At 36.1% G+C, this 8,701-nt stretch overlaps 1 long non-coding RNA gene across 1 annotated transcript in view; it reads left to right on the forward strand.

The window, feature by feature from the left end:
• Positions 1-6,088, forward strand: part of LOC108504243 — an 8,866-nt gene extending 2,778 nt beyond the window's left edge. The window contains exons 2-3 of the long non-coding RNA XR_001877045.1: positions 2,364-2,486; positions 5,781-6,088. This is a non-coding gene — a long non-coding RNA (uncharacterized LOC108504243). The remainder of the gene's footprint in view (positions 1-2,363; positions 2,487-5,780) is intronic.
• The last annotated feature ends 2,613 nt before the right edge of the window (positions 6,089-8,701 follow it).

Consider the following 8,701-nt stretch of genomic DNA (forward strand, 5'->3'; position numbering starts at 1 on the left):
TGCTTGGCCCCGGCAGATGAAGCTCAGGATTAAAGGGTGGGCTCAGTTCAGCGCACGCTGTGTCTCACCTAAAAAATCCACTGCGCAGGCTCGAAGGGTTAGTGACCTTTCCCAAATCTTTGCTCGCAAAGACTGGCCATTATTATTATTACTTATTGACCGAAAAGTAGAAAATGTTTCTTCTTAAACATTTCTTCTCAGTACTTCATCTAAAATGGCTTGTCCATATGTCCCACAGTGTACCTTGTGCCTTGGGTATGAGCCACTGAGATGGGAGGTTTTTTTATGTTTCCAGTCTGTATCCAGACAATGTTGTCAAAAGATAGATATGCATATAAAAAAGAAATATCTTCAATGTCCCACTGTTATTGTGCCCCCACAATATAGATTTTAATTTTTTATTTTAAGTCTCTTGAAATAACACAGAGTATGCAAAGGAAACTGGAAAGTTTCCTGAGTGGGAAATTAGGAAGGAGGAAATGCATGTGAGGTGCTTTTGTGTGAATGGACAGATTAGTGCATAGTGACATAAACACCAGATGATGTAAGGCTGCTGTGTGAGGTTTTATATCCTTACCCCAGATATTTCCCAATTGACTACAGAAATATACCTCTTACATTCACTATCTGTCTTAATGGAGCCAGACAAATGGTACTAAACACAACTTTCTCAACTTTTTGAAAGTTTGCGTGTGTGTAGGTTCCCTCCAGTTATGAGTTGCTTCAAGCCATTTTTTTTTCTGAGTGATGAATTCACTTAGAAAGCTCCAAAGTGCATGAAGATATTACATTTCAAGAATCGTGTGTGTCATATCTGTCCACTCTCTCACATCAGAGAAAGGAAATGAAAAGAGCTTATATTCAAAGATACAGAAAATTAAAAAGTACTTACTCACACCTTTAAATTTTCTACATGTAATAAGATACAGTTAAGGTCTATAAAAGTGTTATGCATATTTTATGTGAATTAAGCTAGAACAGAAAATATATTGGAAGAGACAAAAGGTTCAAAGATGTAAGAAGATTTTCTCCTTTTCTCATTCTAATTTCTAATTTCTGATCTTAATTTTCTAACTCTTTTTTCATAGTTCCATGGGCTGGCTTTTATCTCTGCATATCATGAAAACTTCTAAGACCTAATTCATATTTTCAACATAAGGAAAGCCTTGAAAAAGGGAATACATTTTAGCTAGTATTTCTGAGCATATAGTACTGCTGATTTCGTCTTTAGATCAGGCATTCACATAAACAAGTCTTGTATCTTTTTCTGAAACCAGTATATGCTGTGTTATTAAAATATAATGCTCAGGGAATATATATTTGCTGATCTCATAGCAACAGCATTCAATTCATAGGTTAAAAGGAATGGAAATCTTTGACAGGGAAATCAATAGTAAAAAATACATGAGAAAATATATTTTATGAATGATCACTTTTATAAAAGACGAACTTTTCTCTTTGTTTCTACATTCCTAGAATTTGAAATTTGGTACTTATAAATAACCTTGGAATCACTGTTTGGTAATGAAGAGTTATTCCCAAACTATTCAAGCATTAATATGTGTAAACTTTACATGTGCAATATTGCAAGGCTGGAGCCTAAATATATTACAGAAATTCTGTATTTCCCAAAAATATAGATGTACCAAAAAAGCCACAAAAGTAAAAATCTGCACAACAGTAAGTCAGCTTGCTAGTGTATATAAACACTTTAGATTTCAGAGTACACAAAGAAATTCTGAGTGAAATCTTTTATGTGTGGATACAATGAAAAGAAATTACAAATTCTTCACAAACTGATGTGGAAAATTGGGGTGCATTCTGTTCAATTTTTATTGTACTATGCTATTGTGTAGTGGTTTATTGAGAATACAGTAAAATAATATATTTCAGTCCAAGCCAAAGTAGTCCACTTCATTCTGCAGAGCCTGATTGATTCTTGATGAACCTCTTTAGGTGGGCGAACAGTCATCACAGCCAGCCTTTGGTAGTCAGGACAGGGAAACCTAGATTTCCCTTCTTTTTAATACAATGTTTGGATGCGAAAGAAGAGACCAGTGGCTGACAACTTTATCTGTTATTGAGTTTTACATGTCAGTGTTAGCCATGCCTTCTGAATGTGAATTGCCATAGACAAGGAAACATGCTTTGAGACTGCACTGTGAGCAGCAGTGTGCCACTGTGCCTGGGTGCTGCTGCCCCAGCACCGGCTCCGCTGTTGAAGAGCCAGATGCTCGCAGTGAGGCGCAGCCCATCTAGCTCAGCCTTTCACCACTTCATAAGTCCTTTTGAGCCTTATGAGCATTAAAGTAGGTCTCATGCTGATAACAAAGGTTAAGGCAATCATCTCCTTCCCTTTGCAGATAAGGACTTGAAAACTGCCTTTGCAGTCTTTCTCTTCTGTGCTGCACTGAGACATTTCTGCAGCCCGCGATTTCTCTTGGTTTAAGCAGTATTTATCAAATGGAAACATATGTATACAGTAGGTAAGTAAATATTTGCACTTTGAAGAGGAGCTTACTTCCCTTATGTTTTGTTGCTGGTATTCCTTAGCAGAAGTGGTTTTAAAATATACATTGGAAAAGAAACCTGATAAAGGAGCTTAATCATTTCAACTCCCACTGAACCATAAAACAAATGAATTCTTAATCATGTTGCTTTATGCTTACTCGTAGTCCCTACTGAGAGAAGGATAGAAGAGTCTGAATTTGGATGGTGCTGTATTTTTCCTAATTACTGTTTATGTATACTAAGGTTGTAAAATACCTTTGGGAATAGCTTTTAAAAAATTAGGAAAATCTAGTAAATTTCCAAAGCAGAATGAACTAGACCTCAGCTAACTTGGGCACATTTAATTTACACTTTGCAAACCACTCATATTTTTAAAAAAGGTTTTAGTTTTTTTTTGATTTTTTTTTTGGTTTGATTGGTTGGTTTGTGGTTTTGTGGTTGGTTTTTTTTTTTTTTCCCTAATGTATGTATAATTGTTCAAGAGCTTTTCCCACAATTTGTGGTAGCACTTGTGAGACTATGCTTTTGTTCTTCTCTGATTTTCCCTCCAACACATTGTTCTTTTCTTTCTTCCTCTCTTGAACCATGGGTTATTTTTAGAACTTCATCACAAGCAACAAGCACCAAACTCCAAGTAAAATACAGGGAGTAAATGAACTAAATAACAGGCACAAATAATTTCACCTGTATTAACCTTAAATATGAGGGTTTGGATCCTCAGATGCCATTTTTCAACAGATAAGCTCCCCTAAAATGAACTACAGTGTTTTAAATAATTAACATATGTATAATTTAACAATTCGTGTTAATCCCATTATTCACCTCAAAGAGTGGTCCAATACTACTTTTTAAAACTTGGAAATTTATCAACATCTTTTGCTATTTTGACAATTCATCTCTAATCCATCTTGCTGGAAATGTTAGTCTTCCTTGCAAGCTTTGGAAAATCCTACTCTGTGCAATTAGATAAAAAATCAAGAGTAATTTGAAGGTACAGGCAAAGAGTCAATCTAATTATTTAAGACGATAGATTTTTTTTCTAGCACTCCAATTTTAGTACATTTTTATGTACTAACATCAAAGGACCCCTAACTAACTTTCTGCTTAAGTTGGACTGCAGGAAATTAGTATTCCTTTTGTAGAATTTATTTATGCATTGTGTTAAGGTGAAAAATGGAAAGGACTATCTAATTTTCTCTGGTACACTTTAGAAATCAGGCGATAGTCAAATCTACTTAGTACCACTTTTTGAGCTTCTAAGTCAGTTTTAATTTAGTCAAAGGTATAATTGGGTTAGCATTTACATGAAATGAGACTGCAGGTGGAGGTATCTAACCGAATACAGATGAGTTGAACAGGATTTTGCAGCTTTCTTCCCTGATAACGTCTACTCTTACATTACTCAGATTATGAATTATGATAAAGCCAGAGACTGAACCTGAATAAACCTATACAGTGAATAAAATTCTATTCTGTAAATATAATCACATCCACAAAAAACCCCAACCAACCAATCAAAAAAAACAAAACAAAAACAGGAGAAAAAAATGTAACAATTTTTTGAAATTGACATTCTGAAAATTGATTTAAACTACATCAATGAAATAAGTCTTTTGCCATTATATTCTCAGACCCCACGGGAAAGATAGTTCTATGCTATCATTATACTGATAAAGGTTCTTAAATGTAGAAAAGCTTATGTAAAAAACAATGAAGTACCTTGACATTTTTCATTACCTTGTGCATACATGCATGCAAAATTTACAAACCATTCTTAATTTATTTGCCAAAATGCTTTTGGTAACGGCAGAGTGAGTCAAGTAGGAAATGAACTTTAAGAATTCATTTTTAAAAGGGAAGTCTAATATAGTGCATATTGCTTTAGGTATATGTTGTCGTCTTTCTGAGACAGACATTTGAATAAAATCATGTTTCAGAAACTCACCACATACATAGGGCACTAGCAGTTATGACTTACCCTGCTCCTCATGTTGCTAACTCATCCTATTCCCATCCCTTGCACTGTGCCATCTTATTGTACATTTTTTACTTTAGCTTATGAAAAGTAACATAGAGAACTAATGTGACTCCTTCAGTCAGTTAAGGAAACTTAATTTTCTCACTCAAATCATACAAAACAAAATGATGAAGGTGTCTGTCCCGATGTACATACAGTTGTCTCCTCACATAAGCAGAAAATTGATGTTAATTTTTCTTCCTCTGAAAGATTTTAATGCTAACCTTCTTTTCCTCCAGCTCATTATACCATTAGTGCCATCTGGTTTTAAGATAAACCTGCAGGCTGGAAGCCTCAACAGAACAGTTGAGTTATACAGTTCTGTGCAAAAGAGAAATTAATGGGTCTGTTGGATATATATATTGATAATCCCAGCTAATAACAAACTCATATGTGCAGTGGGTGAGTCTTGCATATTTAGAGGAGTGACAAATAAATGAGAGTCACAAAGGAATTCAGTATTGGAGTCTGCATCTATCCTACCTCACGATGCTTTCAGGCAGATGCTACCTCTACTTAGCAACATAAGCCTCCAAGGTTCAAGACTCTTTCAGAGACAGAAATTGCCTCAATTGATGTCCTCTCAAAACAGTACTTATCACCCCAGTACTTCACTCTTTGTGTCTTGGGCACTTCCACCTTAGAGCTGGTGATGGTCTGGATAGCCATCATCCTGCATAGTCTTGATCTTCTGGATGAAAGGAATTTCCACGTTTGCTAAAGCTATAATGTGTTTCCTGTGTCTTGTGGTGAGTGAGCTCCTTTGATATCAAACTCTATCCTCATACAGACACCATACACTCTTAAAGTTACCACATCTTAACTGCAGTTTCCTTTTTAGATTATTTTGCTATTGGTGAGTGAGAGAATAAAAAGATGATGTGGCAGGTTTTTTTGTGGTTTGTTTTTTTTTTGGTAGAAATAAAGTCTCATTACTAAAGTATTTAAAATCTCATACTAGACTGATACTGCCTCCTCTCAGGAACAGCAATTTGACACATGATGTATAAAGAAGTAATGGAAAGCTATGAGGGAGTTTCCCTGCCTCACTGAGACCATGGCTTTATTGTTTCTGTTGTTGACTTGCCCAGATTGCCCTTTTTGGGCTATGAAGCATACATCATACAGGTTGTATGCACAGAGACACCAAACTGTTCCAACTGTATAAATATGCAATTTATTGAACAATACAGACATAGAAGTGCAAAGTTCCTAATTTTTATTTTATTTTTTTTTTAATTTTCTGATACAGAAAACAACTATATCCCAGCTTCTGCGGTGGAGTTTCTGGTTGACACATTTGACCACATTATGAATGATGGGCTATGGGACCTCATGCATTCTTTTGGAAGGCCTTGCCTCCAGCAGGACTGTGATTTTGTGATTCCCCCTAGATTTTATAAGCCTATCAATACTTATGTTGCAAAAAAATTGAAAAAAGAAGCTTCTGTCAACTAGAAATCACTTACGTCACAGAAAAAATAGATGTATTTTAAACTCTTTTCTATTTTAAATACAATATGAAGATGCTTTGATATCTACACATAAAACTAGTAAAAATTTATATAGGGTTCTGTCAAAAGGAAATAATAAAGGCATAGAGCTACTTAGAAGATTTTTATTCCCATTAAAAAAATCCATATTTAATAATTATGTGGACACAAACCCCAAAAAGTAAAAGCCATGTCTGTTGTAAATTCTCAAAGGTAAAGATTATAAAATGTATCTGATAAATTGTTTGTATGGAAATGATTGATTAGCCAAAGATTTAAAAAAAAAAAAACAACAAACTTCCTATGCCATACAACTACATTGTTTCTTTAACTTCTGTCCTGAAATTATTTTGATGATAGATTTTCCCCTGTAAATAACACATCAATACATGTGTTATGTATTTTAGATGGAATGAATGTTTCTCTCTGTACTATAGAACAACCTCTTGTTGTATCTTTAAATAGTAGGTAAAAGCATATATGCTTTTATTTCTCATATAGATGACATTAGGTACAAAGTTCAATACAGGCAAAATTATGCTGCTGCTTTGTTTGGGGTTTTGTTCCCCAAATTGTGATATCCCAAACCTAGGCTTTAATGATGAGAAAATTGCATAGTGCATTGATGGAAAATGCAACTGAAGATAAAATTAATCAGACATACACAGAATGATACCACTGTGATAAAGTTCTAGCAAAAAGCATGCAAAATCTACAAATAAGAGGAAGATGTAATAAAGTATGGAGTTTCTTTCAATTGACTATACAATCATTAAATCAGAATTATTTAATGAAATATGTTTAAGGGTTTGGTTCCTTTGCCGAACATAATATTCTCTTATACTTATTCAAAAAGTCTTATGGCATATTATTTTCTGTTTTCTTTTTTTTTCCCTACCCAAACTGTGCTACAGTATACTCTGTCATTATGATGTGAGTGTAATCTCAAAAAGTAAACCCATTATATCATCTCTTAATAAAAAAATCAGTTTAACATCTTCCCTGATATATATCAGTGTATTCAAAATTCACAAGAGATTTGTTAATACTGAAGACAAATTTTTTTCTCTAGAGTGTTGAATATTTATTTTTGAGCTGTATTAAAACAAATAAAATAATATTATTAGTGCTTATTTTCTTTAAAATCATGTGTGTCCTGAAGCAATTCAATTTTCTTAGAACCTTCAGTTGTCACAAATTCTATTTCATTCATGCAGTCCTAGAGCTTTAGTAGGGGAAATCAATGGTAAACAGATACACTTTAGTCAATTGACTTATCATCAGTGCCAAGATTTACTAGGTATTTTCCTACTTTAGAAATCAAGTCTAGAATTATGTAGACTGCCTTTTTCTACTGGATATGATGTTTAATCAATTAAAGACAATGATATTCTTAAAGCAAACTCACATTAGCAAAAGCTACACAGTAGTTTAATAAATACAAGAACCTAAGGTAAAATCATTAAAATATATATTTATTAAATATTTTTATCTTAATGCCTTTTGAATGAGATCCTAAAGACCTACCAGAAGTCAGTTTATTTGTGTTTAGTGACATCCTTCCTACTGACTGCAGTGGTGGAAGCCAAAACTCTTATAGTACAAAGACTTAACAACAGGCAAAAACACAGAATACTGAACTGCGCTTTCCCCATTTGGTAACCTAACATGATGATGAAATTAACACATCAGGCATGCACATGTGACCAGCATTCCTGCCCTAGTTAAACTGCATGCTTTATGCAGGCCGAGAAAAAACATTTCTTGAAAACAGACAACATCCTCTTTTCCATGAGAGAGATGGTTCTGAAACTGTCATCAAAGAATCACAGAATCATAGAATCAACCGGGTTGGAAAGGACCTCCAAGATAATCAAGTCCAACCTTCAATTCACTATCACTATGGTTACTAGACCATGGCACTAAGTGCCACATCCAGTCTCATCTTAAAAACCTCCAGGGATGGAGAATCCACTACTTCCCTGGGCAGCCCATTCCAATGCCTGATTATTCTCCCTGTAAAAAATTCCTCCCAAAAACCAAACCAAAACCCCCCCGGCAAAACCTAAAAACAAGCCCCCCTGGCCTAACGAAAAGTGCCCGGGAAAAAAAAACAAACCCCAACCGGCCAAAAACCCCCTGCAAGGAAGTCGAAAAAAGGAAGAAGGCCCCCCCGAAAACCCCCCTGGCCAAGCCGAAAAAACCCAACCCCCCCCGAACCCCCCCAAAAGAACCGCGGTCCAAGCCCCTCAACAAGCCTGGTGCCCCTCCCCGAAAGGGCCCCAACAACCCAAAGGCCCTCCCGAAACGAAGGGCCCAAAAACGGAAAAAACAACCCAAGGGGGGCCCCAACAAGCACGAAGAAAAGGGAAAAAACAACTCCCCGGGCCCGGTGGCCAAAATGGTCCAAGGTCAAGCCAAGAAGACAATGGCCCTCCGGACCAACCGGGCAAAACGCCGGCCCAAGGTCAACCTCCCGGCAAACCAAAACCCCAAGACCCCTTCCGCCCGGCCGCCCCCCAACCAACCCGGGCCCAAGCCGGAACGCCGCAAGGGGGTGGTGGGACCAAAAGGCAAGAACCGGAAGCAACCCTGGTGAAACCCATCCCATTGAAATGGTGAGCTAAAACAGGATTATAGGAATGAATTAATGTGAAATGTCAGCATATATATGACATCG

This window comes from Lepidothrix coronata, unplaced genomic scaffold (genome assembly GCF_001604755.1).
Source record: "Lepidothrix coronata isolate B3197 unplaced genomic scaffold, Lepidothrix_coronata-1.0 Scaffold155, whole genome shotgun sequence".
In the NCBI taxonomy this organism is placed as follows: domain Eukaryota; kingdom Metazoa; phylum Chordata; class Aves; order Passeriformes; family Pipridae; genus Lepidothrix; species Lepidothrix coronata.